Raw genomic sequence first — 20197 nt, forward strand, 5'->3', positions numbered from 1 at the left:
TTAAAAATAAAGAGGCAGTTTATTAAAATTAATGAAAGGACACAGTAGAACATGAATCTCCTGAGTATCAACTATAGGACGATAACAACGCAGGCCTTCTAACTCTCTCTCACTCTCTCTCTATTTATTTTACTGCATTGTCTTTTTGGAATCCAACGTTTGCCAGCCAGAGCACAACTAGGGGTAGAATCAATGATAGACCATTTGGGAACCAATCATGCAAGTCCAGTTTTCTACTTCTTTCTAGCTAAGGTCTTGATCACAGCATTGGTAGAAATGGGAGTGACATAGTTTGGCTCTATGTCTCCACCCAAATCTCATATTGAGTTGTAATTCCCCATGTTTTAGAAGGGGCCTGTTGGGAGGTGATTGAATCATGGAGTTGGACTTCCCCCTCACTGTTCTTCTGATAAAGTTCTCACGAGATCTGGTGGTTTCAACGTGTGTCACCCCTACCCACTTTACTCTGTCTCTCTCCTTCTGGCCATGTGAATATATGCCTGCTTCCCTTTTGCCTTCTGTCATGTCTGTAAGTTTCTCAATGCCTTCCACAAGCAGAAACCTGTACAGCCTGCAGAACCATGAGCTGCTCAAACCCCTTTTCTTTATAAATTACCCAGTCTCAGGTATGTCTTTATAGCAGTGTGAGAACAGACTAATACAGAAAATTGCACTGAGAGTGAGGTATTGCTACCTGGAAATGTAGGAATAGCTTTGGAACTAGGTAATGGGCAGATGTTGGAAAAGTTTGGTGGGCTCAGAAAAAGACAGGAAGATAAAGCAAGGTTTGGAACTTCCTAGAGACTTGTTGAATGGTTTTGGTCAAAATGCTGATAGTGATATGGACAGAGATGACCAGGCTGATGAGGTCTCAGATGGAGATGAGGAACTTACTAGAAATTGAAGTAAAGTTTGCTCTTGGTATACTTTAGCAAAGAGACTGGTGACATTGTCACCAGTCTAGGGATCTGTATAACTTTGAAATTGAGAAAGATGATTTAATATATCTGGCAGAAGAAATTTCTAAGCAGCGAAGTCTTCGAGGTGTAGCCTGGCTGCTTCTAAAAGTGGATGCTCATATTTATTTACAAAGAGATAATCTGAAACTGGAACTTATATTTAAAAGGAAAGCAGAACATAAAAGTTGAAAAAATTTGCAGCCTGACCATGTGGCAGAAAAGAAAAACTCATTTTCTGAAGAGAAATTCAAGCCAGTTGCATAAATTTGTGTAAGTAAACAGGAGCCAAATATTAACAGTCAAGACAATGGGGAAAATGCCGCCAAAGAATTTCAGAGACCTTTGTGGCAGCACCTCCCATCACAGGCCTGGAAGCCTACAAGGGAAAAATCATCTCACGGGCCAGGACCAGGGCCCCACTGCTCCGTGCAGCCTCAGTACATGGCACCCTGCATTGCAGTGGCTTCAGCTCCAGCTGTGACTAAAAGGGGCCAAGGTACAGCTCAGGCTGTCACATCAGATGGTGCAATCCCCAAGCCTTGGTAGTTTCCATGTGTTGTAATGCCTGTGGGTGCTCAGAGGGCAAGAGTTGAGGCTTGGGAGTCTCTTCCTAGATTTCAGAGGATGTATGAAAGTGCCTGGATGTCCAGGCAAAAGTCTGCTGCAGGGTGACAGCCCTAATTGAGAACCTCTACTAGGGAAATGCAAAGGGAAAATGATGGGCTGGAGCCCCCAAACAGAGTCTTCCACTGGAGCACAGCCTAGTGGAGCTATGAGAAGAAGGTCACCATCTTACAGACCTCAGAATGGTAGAGCCACCGACAACTTGTATTGTGCACCTGGAAAAGCCACAGGCACTAAACCCCAGCCTGTGAAAACAGCCGTGGGGGCTGTGCCTCCAAGAACCATGAGGTGGAGCTTCCCAAGGCCTAAGGAGCCCACCCCTTGAATCAGTGTGGTAGAGATGTGAGACATGAAGTCAAAGGAGATTATTTGGGAGCTTTAAGATTTGATGACTTTCTTGCTGTGTTTCAGACTTGCAAGGGGCCTGTAGTCCCTTTGTTTTGGCCAATTTCTCCTTTTTGAATTGGGAGCATTTACTCAATGCCTGTACCCCCATTGTGTCTTAGAAGTGACTAACTTGCTTCTGATTTTATAGGCTCATAGGTGGAAGGGACTTGCCTTGTCTCAGATAAGACTTGGACTTTGACTTTTGACTTAATGCTGCAATGAATTAATACTTTGAGGACTGTTGGGAAGGCATGATTGTGTTTTGAAATGTGAGAAGGATATGAGATTTCAGAGAGGCTGGGGTAGAATAATATGTTTGACTCTGTGTCCCCACCCAAATCTCATGTCTTATTGTAATTCCCAGTGTTATAGGTCTGGCGTGGGGTGACTGAATTATTGGGCAGGACTTTTCTCTTGCTGTTCTCCTGATAGATTTCTCATGAGATCTGGTTATTTCAAAGTGTGTAGCACTTCCCCCTTTGCTCTCTTTCTCTCTCCTGTCAGTCATGTGAAGATGTGCTTGCTTCCTTTTGCCTTCCATCATGACAAAGTTTCCTGATGCCTCCCCAGAAGCAGAAATCTGTACAACCTGCAGAGCTGTGAGCTGATTAAACCTCTTTCCTTTATAAATTACCCAATCTCAGGTATGTCTTTATAGCAGTGTGAGAACGGACAAATACAGAGAGAAAACTCTGGGACTGTAGGCAGCAACACCTTAGTTGCACCAACAGTACAGAAAATATAAAAGATAGTGAACAAAATATGATTATGGCCTTCTGATAGCCATGCTGTACCTGAAAGCAGACATTTGAGAAGATGAACCTATAAAATGTAAGAGTACACGTCAAGAGATGAGAATTTCATAGGTGATCATAAAATGTATCATCAAAACTGAGGCAATTCTCTGAGTGAAAAGGGGTGCTATTAATAAGATCTTTGGAAAGACAAAAACTCACTTCTATGCCTACTGAGGTATTGACTCATCTCTTAAGGTAAAGGAAACTATGCAATGCTAGGGTGAGATTACTGACTAGGGGTGAAAAAAACATTTCTTAAACTATTGTAGATGTGATTATTTTAGCAAGTATTATTTTCTGATCTTTATTTATGTCAGATCTTTTTTATAGGAATATATGTATATTCCTATATTTGTATATTATAGGTGTATGCATGCACACACACACACACACACACATATCCTGGGATTAGAATGAGGCTTTCAATTTCTTCTGGCCTAGACTGTGTGTGTGAAGCATGATCATATCCACAGCTTTTATTTCACTGGGTCACTGGAAAAGAGAAAAGCTTGAGTATTTAGTAACCCCAGTTCCAGCATCTAAACTATTTTCAGATGGAAGTGATATTCACTTATTTTTTAAAATATACAAATAAAATACCCCTGGAAAGAAATTAGTATTATATAAGAGACAATTCTACCCAAGATTAAAGAAGACCTCGTATGACTTAATAGATACATTAGACTCTTCTTAGCATTCCTATAAAGAAAATTCTGAGACTGGGTAATGTATACAGGAACAGAAAGCCAAACACTGCATGTTTTCACTCATAAGTGGGAGTTGAACAATGAGAACACATGGACACAGGGAGGGGAACATCACACATGGGGCCTGTCAGGGGATGGGGGACAAGGGGAGGGAAAGCATTAGGACAAATACCTAATACATGCGGGGCTTAAAACCTAGATGACGGGTTGACAGGTGCAGCAAACCACCATGGCACACGTATACCTGTGTAACAAACCTGCATGTTCTGAACATGTATCCCAGAACTTAAAGTAAAATTTTAAAAAAAGAAAAAAAAAAAAAACAAGAAAAGAGGTTTCATTGGCTCGTGGTTCTGCAGACTTTACAGGAAGCATGAAGCTGGCATCTGTTTCTGGTGAGATCCTCAGAAAACTTGTACCTATGACAGAAGGTGAAGTGGGAACAGGCATATCACATGGTGAGAGTAGGAGCAAGAGAGAGGAAGGAGGTGCGATACTCTTTTAAACAACCAGATCTCTCTCAGGTAAGCTCACTCATCCCCAAGGGGACAGCACTAAGCTCTTCATCAGGGATCCACCCACCATGATCCAAACACCTCACTCCAGGCCGCTCTTCCAACACTGTCATCACATTTCTACATGAAATTTTGAGAGGACGCATATCCAAACCGTGTCAATAGATCTTTCTGTCTTTTGCAGTATAACTCATATTTTCTCCACACAAATCACATTTAAATTTTATACACAACCTAAAAAACACATAGAGCAGTTTTTTCCAAATCTATATCATATATTAGTTCCTAGGTGTCCTGATATATGTTACTAGGGAGTGTTATGACATCTAGAAATTCAGCATAGGGAGAATAAGTGAGGAAAGTCAAATTGCCAGAGTTATAGCATTAACTCTCAATTTCCGGTTTGCCTTTGACTTTAGTAGGGTAGAAGTATAAACTTTTGAAATATGAAAGATGGTAAAATATGAAGATAACTTTATACGGACAGCAATGTGAGAAGATGTCATGTACCACATAAGTCGGGTTACAGGGAGGGACATTATACCACGAACAAGGAGATGTGAGACTGGTGATTGCACCGTCTGAGGCAATGGCCCAAGCCGTACCTTGGCCCCTTTTAGCCACAGCTGGAGCTGCAGCGGCCGCAATACAGGGTGCCATGTCCCAACGCTGCACAGAGCAGCGGGGCACCGGGCTGGCCATGAAACCATTTTTTCCCTCCTAGGCTTCCAGCCCTGTGGTGGGAGGGGCTGCCACAAAGGTCTCTGAAATGCCTTGGAGGCGTTTTCCCCATTTACTTGTTCATTTCACATACCTGAACTCTGCCACCATGGTATGCTTAAAATTGTCTCCAATCTCACACCCTGGCAATTTATTCACTCACTTATGAAAGTTGAATTTAACTGATGTTAAAAACATCTGTATGCAGCAGTGTGGTATGCATTACTGATTCACAAATATGACAGAGCTCAAAACCTCATCAGGGGAGGATAAGCAAACAATGACACAACAGTGAGAAAAAATGAAACTCAGTTTGCCTCTAGTAATTCAAGTAAATGCAAGGCAAGATCTTGTGGTCTGTGGCAAAGCTTATGTTATTTTGTTAACATTTTATTTCTCATACTGTTCATCATCACCAACTTTTACCCTTCTTTCTTTATCTTCTTCATCCAGAAAAAAATTTAAAAGTTTATGTATCAGTGAATATGACTTAATCCCAGTTCCTTGTGCTCCCACAACTCTATATAATGAAACTCTAGAAACTTGCATTTAAAGTATATGATTTTTTCCCTTCTTTCTTTTTTCTTTTACTATTAAATTTTAAAAGTTTTATAATACAATTAAATATGTGTAAAATGCTTTATGGAATTGTGAAGCTGGGCAGGGTTATTATGTTTTAAGAAAGGTGAGGGGATAGGAAGAGTAGCAGAAACTAGGGTAACAGGTGCAACCAGAATATGCTGTCTTCGACAGGGATTTTTTATCGAGTCCTTAGACAGCTATGTTTCAACCCTGAGGAAATGGTCTTGTGAGACTAGAAGAAGGTTATAGAACAATGAGAGAGAGAGTTAAAGAAAGTAAGCTAGGGTCACAAAATAGGGAGGGTCTTGCACAAGCCAAATGCTTTACCTAAAGTATTTATTTTTATTCTCTAACTATTGAATGATAATATTAAATCTGTTTCACAGCTAATAAAAATTATTTAAGCAAAGAAGCAGACTCTCAAAATAACACAGTGGTAAGTGATGGAAGTGATATTCAAGACCAACTCTGACCCTCTGCTTTGTTCAGCTTGCAGCCAATGCTGCTCATGTTCAATATAATGGATACAGGGGCTCCCTGGTACTTAAATCATTTGATGTATTTGTGCTTTGGCTCGCCAGTTCTTCAACATATGGTGATATACACATCTATGTTCTCTCACTGTTATGTCTACCCTCCACAGAAATAGAAGGCCCTCTCGTATGCACAGTAAAAGAGTAAACAATACATAGCACTTGGCATATTTAAGCCCTGACCTCAGCACTATATCCTTGGATATTTTTGATATAATATGAGAATAGTATTTCACCCCTGATTAGAATCTCTCAACTCTTTTTTTGTTTTTTTGAGATGGAGTCTGGCTCTGCCGCCCATGCTGGAGTGCAGTGGCGCCATCTCGACTCACTGCAAGCTCCACCTCCCACTTTCTGGCCATTCTCCTGCCTCAGCCTCCCGAGTAGCTGGGACTACAGGCGCCCACCACCACGCCTGGCTAATTTTTCTATTTTTAGTAGAGACGGAGTTTCACCATGTTAGCCAGGATGGTCTCGATCTCCTGACCTTGTGATCTGCCTGCCTCGGCCTCCCAAAGTGCTGGGATTACAGGCGTGAGCCACCGCGCCCAGCCTAGAATCTCTCAACTCTTAATCATCCTTCAATTCTCAGATGATGTCTCTTTTGGTGAACATTTTACTTATATGATCTCTCTTTTCTAATCCTGATGGAGTTGATTAAATCTCTTATGAGCTACATCTGTATTCTGGCATACACGTATTGTTGAACGCATTGTTCTTCTTTTGCATCTGTCTTTCCTTATAGATTGGACACTCTTTAGGAAAATATCTCTGGCTTTCCACAAGAATCCTCAAATTACATTGACATGGAGTAACACCACTGTTATTCTTAGGAAAGGTATTCACTGGCTATTAGAGAATGTCAGAATGAAGGTACCAACTGTCCTACTACCAAAAAACTGTCTTTCATTATTAAATCATAGTAAAATGAAAGATAATTGCACTTATCTTATGTCTTATTTAGCAACATCTTTGAAAGTTACCAAATTTATGACTGTATTTTATAAGTTTTATTTTAATCTATGACATCCAATTTCTTAGTGACATCAGTGGATTAGAAGCTACTTGGGTTTAAATCCTACTCCTTCTCCTCACAGCGTCTTATTATGTGTGTTTGAGAAAAGCATAATTTATCTAACCTTCAGTTTTCTTGCATAAATAATACTATTGTTAAAATAATAAACATATCTGATAGCATCTGGAAGAAAATAAATTATAAGTAAATTACCTATTATTTTTCATACTTCTAGAACCAAGTAATAGTGTGTGGCACATGATGAAGTAAAATAGAAATGTTTGAATTGTGTTTACATTCTGTGAGAATAAAGTGAAAGAAGATGAATTTGTTGTGGTAAAATATACAATGTTAAGAAATTAACATACTTTACAACTCACTCAGCTTTTTTTTTCTCTTACTTATAGTCTAGATGTTTATGATATATGTCCAATCCATATTCAGGCTCTTCTACATTCAGAGCCTGTGAACAAAAATGACAAGTTGACAAACCCATTGAAATTCTGCAAGATTATTTTACAAAGCAATATAGTGTCTAATTTAAGAAACAGACAAGCAGTTAGACCACAAGATAATGTGGCAAATGGATTTTATGTTTACAGCAAAAATTCAGAGGGCCTTTCTCATGCTTTCAATCAGTAGTCTGATAGAATTCACTCTCAACCATCATATTTGTTCTATCTTTTTAGCATAAGTTGAGGAAAAATATAAAGTAAAAAATAACAAAACTTCTGGAGTCATCTTGAGTACACCTCAGACCCTCATCAATTAATAAAACATGCGTGAAAAAAATTTGAGTGGTCAGTAAGCAAGTGAACAGGTGGAGCAATGAACCTACTTGAAATCAAGGTTTTATTTAATAATGGCCCCTTGGGTTGGTAGTAGTAGCAAATCAAGTCTTTCTGCAAAGAATGATCTCATCCAGCAAGTTACTGATGTGCTAACTATATTTGGCAGCAGGTTGAGTATTCTAATAATCCTAAAACTAAAGAAAAAAGAGAGTTGCTGATAATCTATATAATAGATAATAATTAGGAATATATCATTGTAACAAAGTTTATAGCGCCAGCTCTTTCCTCCCATAAATATTTGGATAAAATAGGCTTGGAGAAGTACTAAAGTTAGCATAAGTCCAGAAAAAAAAAAAAGAAGAAACTACTCATACAACACATGGTCATCCATTATCTTCTGAAATACTAATACATGCACATAGCATTATTACATTAATAGCATCAAAGCAGGTGAAAATGTATGTAACAAATACCAGACTGTCATCCATAACAATATTATGAGGTTACATAATAAATTTCTTCACAAAATATTATTTATATGTATTATATACATATATACATAGATAGGTACAGATGTGTTGTTTTTAAATTTAATAATTTTAAATGTAAAATTTGGCTTTTGTCTACTCAGCATCCTACATTCCATGAATGTATCAAAATCTACTTAACGAGTTCACAACTGGTACACATAGAGGTGATTTTCTTGCTTTTCTTTTTTTAAATTATATTGGTTTCTCTCTAGCTCTGATCATCCAATCCTTACTGTTCTCAAAATAAAATGAATATAATATTCTCTAGATGGTTATTCATGTTTTAGAATCTAGTGATTGATAAAACCTGGGTAATATCAGAGTTAACTTAAAGTTTGGTTTTGGAGAGGTGTGTATCTGTGTAATTTGCAAACCTCCATTGTTTGAATTTTAAAACATAAACAATACCTCTGCCTTAAAACTCTGCCCCCAGAAATCAGAGTCTCTGTATATCAGTTGTACATTACATAGTTAACCAAATATCGGTCATAGTCTCTTGATGTCATTCTCTCTCATAGGGGATTTTGATTCCTCTAATATTTTCACCAATGAATTATCCTATCACCAAAGTATAACAGAAATATCAAATAAGCTTCAATTCATGTTTTTTTTTTTTTAGGACAGGCATAAAGAAACAATGATAGAAAAATATTTGTTCTTTGATATCAAACAACTTGTAATGTTTGGAGAATGATTTGTTCTCTCAACATAGATTTGATATTAAATGGAATTAGGCAGTACATAGCTGTCTAGTATCAAAAAAACAGCCATCATCTCAGTGGTCTCTATAGTTGGCTCAGTTCATCTTGCAGTCTAGATTTTTATTTGTTTCATTTTGGTCCTACTTAAGTGATCTCTGCCCTGACAGATACACAAATACATTTTAATTTTATTGGGCCCAGTGCTGTATAAGAAGTAGTTAGAGCAGCACAAAAACTTTTGTAATTAACTGATAAATAGTGTAAAAATTAAAATAGTCAAAACTGTTTAACTGGAGAAAGTGAGATTAGACTGGAAGTGTGAAGAATGAGAACTGTGTATACAGTAATATTTAGAAGATGAAGGGTTTCCCTTCTTCCTTTCCCTGCCCATATTTGGGGAAAAAAGTTGATTTGATTTATGACTCCAATTTACATATTTCAGGAACACATGTAGGCTATATTTATTGATTTGTATGTTGGGGAGGTGGCACCAGAGGATCCATTTGTCTCTATGAAATAGCAACGATAAGCTAAACAAAGGTTCCTTCGGTCCTGAGAATTTATGTATGTCTTTGGTGTTTATTTGTTTCTTACTCTCTTTGTTTTGAACCACATTTATCCAAATGTGTGTGTGTATGTATCTTCATCTCTGTTTGATGCTCTTATGCACTTGAGTCAGACAGAGGAAGATGAAACCTCAATATCTGTAATTCACTGAGAGAAAAAGAGAGGGCCTATTAGCCCTTTCGAAATGTATTTTTTAATGGACAAATAATAATTATGTACATTTATGAGATACAGTGTGTGTTTTGATCTATGTTTACATTGTAGAAATATTCAATCAAGATAATTAACATACCCATTGCCTTACAAATTTATTTTTTTGTAGTGGGAATGTTAAAATCTATTATTTTAGCAATTTTGAAATATACATTAGGTACAATGCTTAGTAGCTGGATGACAGGATCATTTGTACCCCAAACCTCAGCATCACACAATATATCCAGATGACAAATCTGCATGTATACCCCCTGAATTTAAAATAAAAGTTGAACAGAAAAATAAATAAATATACAATACATTATCATCAACTGCGGTCACCATGCAGTGCAATAGATCACTAACAATTTTTCCTCTAGTCTAAGTGAAACTTTGTACTCTTTGATCAATATCTCTTCTGTCTCCATCCCTTTTCTCCACCCCAGCCTCTGGTAATATTCTTTCTATTTCTTTTTTCTTTTCTTCTTTTTATATTTTAAGTACTGGGATACATGTGCAGAATGTGCAGGTTTGTTACATAGGTATACATGTGCCAAGGTGGTTTGCTGCACCCATCGACCCGTCATCTACATTAGGTATTTCTCCTAATGCAGTCCCTCCCCTTGGCCCAAACCCCAGGCCCTGGTATGTGATGTTCCCTTCTGTGTACCCATATGTTCTCATTGTTCAACTCCCACTTAAGAGTGAGAACATGCGGTATTTGGTTTTCTGTTCTTGTGTTAGTTTGCTGAGAATGATGGTTTCCAGCTCCATCCATGTCCTGCAAAGGACCTGAACTCATTCTTTTTTATGCCTGCATAGTATTTCATGATGTATATGTGCCACATTTTTTTTTATCCAGTCTATCATTGATGGGCATTTGAGTTGCTTCCAAGTCTTTGCTACTGTGAATAGTGCTGCAATAAACATACATGTGCATGTGTTTTTATAGTAGAATGATTTATAATCCTTTGTGTATATACCCAGTAATGGGATTGCTGGGTCAAATGATATTTCTAGTTCTAGATCCTTGAGGAATCGCCATACTGTCTTCCACAATGGTTGAACTAATTTACACTGCCACCATAGTGTAAAAGCATTCCTATTTCTCCACATCCTTTCCAGCATCTGTTGTTTCCTGATTTTTTCATGATCGCCATTATAACTGGCATGAGACGGTATCTCATTGTGGTTTTGATTTGTATTTCTGTAATAACCAGTGATGATGAGCTTGTTTTCATATGTTTGTTGCCTGCATAAATGTCTTATTTTGAGAAGCGTCTGTTCATATCTTATTCACTTTTTGATGGGATTTTTATTTTCTTGTAAATTTGTTTAAGTTCTTTGTACATTCTGGATATTAGACCTTTGTCAGATGGGTAGATTGCAAAAATTTTCTCCAATTCTGTAGTTTGCCTGTTCACTCTGATGAGTTTCTTTTGCTGTGCAGAAGCTCTTTCATTTAATTAGATCCCATTTGTCAATTTTGGCTTTTGTTGCAATTTATAGATTCAATCCTATTCCCATCAAGCTAACATTGATCTTCTTCACAGAACTAGATAAAACTAACTTAAATTTCATATGGAACCAAAAAAGAGCCCATATAGCCAAGACAATCCTAAGCAAAAAGAACAAAGCTGGAGGCATTATGCTACCTGACTTCAAACTATACTACAAGCCTACAGTAACCAAAACAGCGTGGTACTGGTACCAAAACTGATATATAAACCAATGGAACAGAACAGAGGCCTCAGAAATGATACCACACATCTACAGCCATCTGATCTTTGACAAACCTGACAAAAACAAGCAACAGGGAAAGGATTGCCTATTTAATAAATGGTGTTGATGCAGGAAACTGGAACTGGACCCCTTCCTTACACCTTATACGAAAATTAATGCAAGATGGGTTACAGATTTAAATGTAAGGCCTAAAACTATAATAATCCTAGAAGAAAACCCTTTTGTTTCTTTTTAAAAAATTATTTTGATGCATGTATGGGGAACAAGTGTAGTTGCACTACATGGATCTACTGCATAGTGATGAAGTCTGTGCTTTTAGTGCACCCATCACTTGAATAGTGTACATTGTAACCAGTAGGTAGTATTTCAACTCTCACTCCCTCCTATCCTCCCACATCTTAGATTCTTTAATGTCTTTGGTATGATTTGGATCTGTGTCCCCACACAAATCTCATGTTGAATTGTAATCTCCAATGTTGAAAGTCGGGCCTGGTGCTGGTAATTGGATCATGGGGGCAGATTTCTCATGCATAGTTTAGCACCATCCACCTTGGTACTATCCTTGCAATAGTGAGTGAGTTCTCATGAGATCTGGTTGTTTAAAAGTATGTAGCACCTACCTGCTTACTCTCTGATTCCTGCTTTCATCATGTGACCTGCCTCCTCCCGCTTTGACTTCCGCTGTAATTTTAAGCTTCCTGAGTCCTCCCCAGAAGTAGATACCACTAGGCTTCCTGTACAGGCTGCAGAACTGTGAGCCAGTTAAACCTCTTTTCTTTATAAGTTACCCAATCTCAATTATTTCTTTATGGCAATACGAGAATGGCCTAATACAGCCTTTATTTCACTCTGTATTTCTATGTTTAGCTATTGTTCTTATAAGTGAGAACATATAATTTTTGACTTTCTATTTCTGACTCCTTTCACTTATTGCCTCCATTTCCATCCATGGTGCTGCAAAAGACATATTTCATTCTTTGTATGCCTGAATTGTATCTGTGGTATATGTATAAAACACATTTTCTTTATCCAGTCATCCATTGATGGCCACTTAGGTTAATTCCATGACTTCACTGTTGTGCATAGTGCTGTGATAAACATACAATTTCAGGTGTCTTTTTAATATTAATATAATGATTTCTTTCAGGTGGATACCTAGTAGGGGGATTACTGGATTGAATGATAGTTCTATTTTTAGCTGTTTGAGAAATCTACACCGTTTTCCCTGGATAGTGTACTAATTTATATTCTCATCAACCATGTACCTGTTCCCTTTTCTCCGCATCCTTACCAATATCTGTTGTTTTTTCTTTTTAGTAATAGCTATTCTGACTGGTGTAAAAAAAATTATCTCCTTTTTGTTTCAGTTTGCATTTTTCTGATGATTCTGGATGTTGAGCATTTTAAAAATTTTTGTCGGCTGCTTATATGTCTAATTTTGAAAAATGTCTGTTCATGTCCTTTGCCCTCTTTTTAATGGGATTGTTTTTTTCTTGTTAAGTGTTTTGAGGTTCTTGTAAATTCTGGGTATTATTTCTTTGTCAGATGCATTATTTGAAAATATTTTGTCCCATTATAGAGGTTGTCTATGTACTCCATTGTTCATTTCTTTTGCTGTACAGTTTAATTAAATTCCTTTTGTCTCCTTTGTTGTATTTGCATTTGAGGACTTAGTCATAAATTATTTGCCTAAGCCAATGTCCAGAATAATTTTTTCTAGGTTTCCTTCTAGGATTTTTATAGTTTAAGTGTTTAATCTATCATGAGCTAATTTTTGTAGATGGTGAGATATCTGGGTCCAGTTTTATTCTTCTGGATATGGCTATTTAATTTTCCTAGCACCATTTATTGAATAGGGAGCTCTTTCCCTGGTGTGCTTTTTTGTTGACTTTGTCAAGGATCAATTGGTTGTAGGAATGTGGCTGTATTTCTAGGTTGTCTATGCTGTTGACATGATACATGAATCTATGTGTGTATTTATTTATTTTTTTTACCATTAACTGCTATTTTGGTTACTACAGCCTTGTAGTGTAATTTGAAGTCAGGTAATGTGATTCATTTAGCTTTATTATTTTTTTTGCTTGGGATTATTCTGGCTATTCAGGCTTTTTTTCATTTCATACAAATTTTAGAATTTTTTTCTAATACTGTGAAAAATTATGTTTGTAATTTAATGGGAATTGCATTGAATTTATAGATTGTCTTGGGCAGTATGATCATTTTAACAATATTGATTCTTCTGATTCATGAGAATGGAATATCTTTCCAGTTGTTTGTGTCATCTGTGATTTCTTTCATCAATGTTTTGTAGTTCTCCTTGTAACGATCTTTCACCTCCTTGACTATTTCTTGGTATTTTCTTAGTTTTTAATCCATTGTAAAGATGATAGAGTTCTTGATTTGATTCTCTGTTTGATTGTTATTGGTGTATAGAAATCCTACTGATTTCTGTACATTGATTTTGTATCCTGAAACTTTACTGCAGTCATTTATTAAGTCTAGGAGTCTTTTGGAGGAGTCTTTGGGGTTTCGTAGAGATAAAATTATATTATCAGTAAACAGAAATAATTTACCTTCCTCTTTTTCAATGTAGCTGACTTTTTTTTTTTTCTTGCCTGATTGCTCTAGTCAGGACTTCTAGTACTATGTTAACTAGGAGTAGGGAGAGTGGGCACCCTTGTCTTATTCTAGTTGTAAGATGGAATGCCTTCAACTTTTTCCCATTCAGTACGATGTTGGTTGTGAGTTTATCATATATGGTTTTTATTATTTTGAGAAACATCTTTTTATTCCTAGCTTGTTGAAGGTCTTTATCAGGAAGGGATGGTGAATTTTATCAAATTCTCTTTCTGCATCTATTGAGATTATATAGTTCTAGTTTTTAATTTTGTTTATGTGGTGAATCACATTTATTGATTTGCACATGTTGAGCCATCCTTGAATCCTTGGAATAAAACTCACATGATCACAGCGTATGATTTTTTCATATGGTGTTACATTTGGCTTGCTAGTATTTTGCTGGGAATTTTTGCATCTATGTTCATCAGGGATATTGGTTTATAGTTTCTTGTTGCTGTTGTTGTTGTCGTTGTATCCTTGCCTGTCAGGGTGATACTGACTTAAAAGAATGAGTTAGGGATGATTCCTTCTTCCTTGATATTTTGGAACAGTTTCAGTAGGCTCAGTATCAGTTCTTTCTTGTTTGTCTGATAAAATTTAGCTGTGAATGAATGTGGTTCTGGGCTTTTTTGTTGTTGTTGATAAATTATTTTTATTACTGAATCTATTTCACTTCTCATGGCTGGTCTGTTCTGAATTTTTTTTTTCCTGGTTCAATCTTGGGTGTTCGTATGTTTCCAACAACTAATTTATATCCTCTAGGGTTTCTAGTTTGTGTGTATAGAAATGTTCATAGTGGTCTCTGATGATTTTTAGTATTTCTATGGCTTCAGTTATAACGTAATCTTTATCACTTCTGATTATGCTTATTTGAATCTTCTCTTTTTTTTTGTTAACCTGCCTAATGGTCTATCAATTTTCTTTATTTTTTCAAGGAACTAACTTTTTGAATCATTGATTCTTTGTATATTTTTTAAATCTGAATTTCATTTAGTTCAGCTCTGATCCTTGTCATTTCTTTTTACCTGATAGGATTGGATTTGGTTTGTTCTTGTTTTTCTGTTTCCTTCAGGTGCAACATGAGGTTGTTAATTTAAGATCTTTCTGTCCATTTGATGTAGGCATTTAACACTATTAACTTCTCTTTTAACACTTTTACTATATCCTAAGCTTTTAATATGCTGTTTCTCTATTTTCATTTTTTAAAATAATTTTTAAGTTTCCATTTTAATTTCATTGTTGACCCTATAATTATTCAGGAGCAGGTTGTTTAAATTTCATGTATTTGTATAAGTTGAGAGTTCTTCTTGGTATTATTTTTTAGTTTTATGCCACTGTGGTCAAAGAAGATATTTGATATGATTTTGAGTTTCTTAAAATGTATTAAGACTTGCTTTGTGGCTTGTCATGTGGTCTCTTTTAGTGAATGCTTCATGTGCAGAAGCAAAGAATGTATATTCTGTGGTGGTTGGGTAGAATGTTCTTTAAATGTCTATTAGGCCCCCTTAATCTAGAGCTTAATTTATGTCCAGAGTTTGTTGATTTTCTGTCTCACAATATGTCTTGTGCTGTCAGTGGGATGTTAAAATCCTACACTATGGTATAGCTGTCTGCCTTTTTTCTTAAATCTATTAGTATTTGTTTTACGAATTTTAGTGCTCTGGTATAGGATGAATATATTTTTAGAATTGTTACATATTCTTGTTGAAATAATCACTTTATCATTAAATAATGAAAGTCTTTGCAAGATTTTTTTACTGTTTTTGATTTAATGTTCATTTTATGAGATGTAAGTATAGGTACTCCTGCTCACTTTTGGTTCTCGTTTGCCTGGAGTATTTTTTCCCATCCGTTATTTTGAGTCTGTAAATGCCTTTAACAGTTAGATAAGTTTCTTTTACGCAGTATGTGCCTGTGTCTTGTTATTTTAATTTAATTTGCCAGTCTATATCTTTTAAGTGGAACCTGTCATATATTTACATTAAAGGTTAATATTTATATGCGAAATTTTGTTCCTGTCATAATGTTAATTGTTACATAGCTAATTTGCAGGCTTAATTTTATAAATGTATTGTAAGTCATGAGAGTTTTATACTTTTTTTTTAATGATAGCATCAATCTTTTCTTTCTATGTTAGGAAATTTTTGAACATTTCTTGTAAGTTTTGTCTAGTGATGATGAATTCCCTTAGTGTTTGTTTGCCTGGAAACAATTTTGGTTCTACTTCATTTATGAAATTTAGTTTAGCAGGATTTAAAATTCCTGGCTGAAATGTGTTTTTAAGAAGACTGGAAATAGGATCCCAATCTCTCTTGCTTGTAAGATTTCTTCTGAAAAGTTCACGTTTTGTCTGATGGGATTTCCTTGATAAATGAACAGATGTTTCTCTCTGGCTACTTTTAGTATTTTTTCCTTCATGTTGACTTTAGATAGTCTGATGACTATATGCCATGGTGAAATTCATTTTGCAATATATGTTCTGGAAGTTTTCTGAGCTTCTTATATATGGATTTCTAAACCTCTAGCAAGAGCAGGGATATTTTCCTGAATGATTTCCTCAAATAGGTTTCCCATACTTTTTTACTTTTTCTTATTCTCCCTCTGAAATACCTATAACTTGTAAGTTTGGACACTTTACATAATCCCCTATTTTATAGAGATTTTATTTTTTAATAATAATAACAATTTTTTGAGATGGGGGTCTCACTCTGTTGCCCAGGCTGGAGTGCAGTGGCATGATCATAGCTCACTGCAGCCTCAACCTCTCCAGGCTCAAGTGATCCTCCCACCTCAATCTCCTGGGTAGCTGGTACTACAGGTGCATGCCAACATGCCTGGCTAATTCTTTTGTATTTTTTGTAAAGAAGGGATTTCATTATGTTTCCCAAGTCAGTCTCAAACTCTTGGGCTCAAGCAATCAACCAGCCTCAACCTCCCAAACTGCAAAGATTACAGGCATGAGTCATCATACCCATCATTCGTCATTATTTTTTCTTTATTTTTGTTTGATAGGCTAATTCAAAAGATCTGCCTTCTACTTCTAAAATTGTTTCTTCTGCTTGGCCCAGCTTATTCTTAAGGCTTTTAATTGTGTTTTTAACCCTTTCAAAACATTTTTGTATTTCCAGAAATTCTGGTTTTATAAAATATCTATCTCTTTAGTAAGTTTTTCATTTATATCCTGAATTGTTTTTCAGATTTCTTTGTGTTAGTTTTTAACTTTCTCTTGGATTTCTTTGATCATCTTTGCAATTTATATTTTGAATTCTTTGTCACTTCAGAAGTTTCATTTTGATTAGGATCCATTGCTAGAAAGCTAGTTTGATCCTGTGGGGGTATCAAAAGAACACTTGCATATTGCCAGTGTTCTTAAGGTGGTTTCTTCTCATCTGGAAAGCTTTCACTTTTTATCTTTGAATTTACTTTGGTGTTATGAGACTTTTCTTTTCCCTCTTGATGGTGTGACTTACATATGTTGTCTATGGTCATTTGGCTTCAATTCTAGGTGCTTTCAGGGGGCCAAGGCTCTGTATGAATTCTTCGGTTATAGATAGCCTATGTGCAGTGGCTTTCCCAAATGCAGGTTGTAGTACCAATGTACTGGGCATATGAGCAGTCTCACTGCCCTCTGCGGGACTAGAACTGTGAAGGTCTCAGGAAATTTATCTTGTTGCTCTGCATTGTGCACTTCTGTCAGCAGGTTTTGTATGGAGTTGTGCAGTTCTACCTCCAGGTCAGTAGATGGTGCCTATGGGTAAGAGCCACCTGCAGCAGAGGCACATGTGTGTGTACTTGATCTTTGTTTACCAGGAGGTGCTCTGTGGTTTCAGGTGATGGGCTGGTGTATGGATTGCCTGGTGCCCTGAGTTTCCCACCCAGCCTCTGAAAGTGGGGACAAATTTGGGTGGGGCTGGACTGCCAAGATCACCCATGGATACCCCAGTGATAAATGCAGGCAGCAGCCCTATAGGAGTGGCAGGGGCTCTACTCTTAGAATGCATGTGGTCTCCACAGGATTAAAGGGAGATGCAGCAGTTCCACATCCTAGGCAAACAGAAACTCAATACGTTTTCCTATCACATCCCTATCCTGGGGCTCCTGACTTTCAGTTCAGCCAGACACTGTCATCTATTTCCAGGTCACAATTTAGCTGAGAACCATGGAAAACACCTAAAAGTGACTTTGGGGCAGAACCCCTTACCTCAGCCCCAAACAGACAGCTTAGTGGTTTGCCTGAAATAATCACTCAGACAAATATTGTGAATCTCCTCCTGTTTTCTTCTAGTAGTTTTACAATTTCAGGTCTTATTTTTTAAATCTTTAATTCATTTAGAATTGAATTTTGTATATTATATGAGATAAGGCACACTTTCATTATTCTGCATGCAGACATCTGGTTTTCCCAGAGCCATTTATTTAAGTGATTGCCTTTTCCCAATCTGTCTTCTTGGCACCTTTGTTGAAAATCAATTGACCATAAATACTTAAGTTTATTGTTGGGACTTTTATCCTATTCCATTATTTGATATGCCTGTTTTTATGACAGTATCATACTGTTTTGATTAAAAATAGCTTTGTAATTTGTTTTGAAATCAGGCAGCATGATGCCTCCAGTTCTGTTCTTTTTTTCAAGGCGGCTTTGGCTATTCAGGGTCTTCTGTGGTTCCATTCATATTTTAGGAAGTTTTTTTTCAGCCGGGCACACTGGCTCACTTCTGTAATCTTAGCATTTTGGGAGGCCGAGGCGGGCGGATCACGAGGTCAGGAGATTGAGACCATCCTGGCTAACATGGTGAAATCCCATCTCTACTAAAAATACAAAACCAAAATTAGCTGGGCATGGTGGCAGGTGCCTGTAGTCCCAGATACTAGGGAGGCTGAGGTGGGAGAATGGCATGAACCCTGGAGGCAGAGCTTGCAGTGAGTCAAGATCGTGCCACTGCACTCCAGCCTGGGCGACAGAGCGAGACTGTCTCAAAACAAAAAAAAAAAAAGAAAAAGAAAGTTTTTTTCTATTTCTATGTAAAATGGCATTGGAATTTTCATACAGATTACATTAAATTTGTAGATTGCTTTGGGTGGTATGAAAATTTTAACAATATTAATCCTTTAATCAGTGAACATGAGGTATCTTTTTATTTGTGTCTTCAATTTTTTTATCTGTGTATTAAAGTTTTCAGTGCACAGATCTTTTACTTCCTTGATTAAATTTATTCCTATTTTATTTTTGATTTAATGTAAATGAGATTGTTTTCTTAATTTTTTTAACATAGTTTGTTATTAGTATATAGAAATCCTACTAATTTTGGTATGTTGATTTTTTTTATCTGCAACTTTACTAAATTTGTTTTTCAGTTCTAAGACTTTTTAATGGTTTTCTATACATATTATAATGCTGTTCACAAACAAATAATTTCACTTATTCCTTTTCTATTTCAATGTCTTGAGCTTCTTTTTATTTCTCAGTTTCTCTGACTAGGACTTTTAGTACTACATTGAATAGAAGTGGTGAGACTCAAGATTCTTGTCTTCTTCCTATTGTAGAGAAAAAACTTTCATATAATGATGTTAAGTCATATATGTCTTTCTTGAGTTGTGATACGTGACTTCTATACCTATATTTTGAGAGTTTTTAAAACTTATAAAGAGATGTTGAATCTTAGTAGACACCTTTTCTGCATCTATTGAGATGATCATGTGGCTTTTGTCTTTCATTTTGTTAATGTAGTCTGTCAGATTTATCAATTTAAATATGTTGAAATATCCTTGCATCCCTAAGGTAACTCCCACTCGATAATAATGATTAACCTTTTAATGTGCTATTGGTTGTGGTTTGCTAGTACTTTGTCAAGGTTTTATGCATCTATGCTCATCATGAATATTGACCTGTAGTTTTATTTTCTTGTATCCCCTTGTCCAGCTTTGATATCAGGGTAAGTCTGGTCTCATAAAATGAATTCGAAAACATTTTCCCTTTTTCAATTTCCTGGAAAAGTTGAAGAGGATTGGTATTACTCTTTCTTGAAATATTTGGTAGAATTTAACAGCGAAGGCATCAGGTTCTGGAATGGAAGGCTTTATTACTGATTCAATCTCCATACTTGCTTTTCAGGCTGTTCATATTTGCCATTTTTCATCTGATCAGTCTTGATATATTGTATTTTTCTAGCTATCCATCCACTTATTCTAGTTATCTAATTTGTTGGTGTGTTATT

This window comes from Pongo pygmaeus, chromosome 12, assembly GCF_028885625.2.
Source record: "Pongo pygmaeus isolate AG05252 chromosome 12, NHGRI_mPonPyg2-v2.0_pri, whole genome shotgun sequence".
Taxonomy (NCBI): Eukaryota; Metazoa; Chordata; class Mammalia; order Primates; family Hominidae; genus Pongo; species Pongo pygmaeus.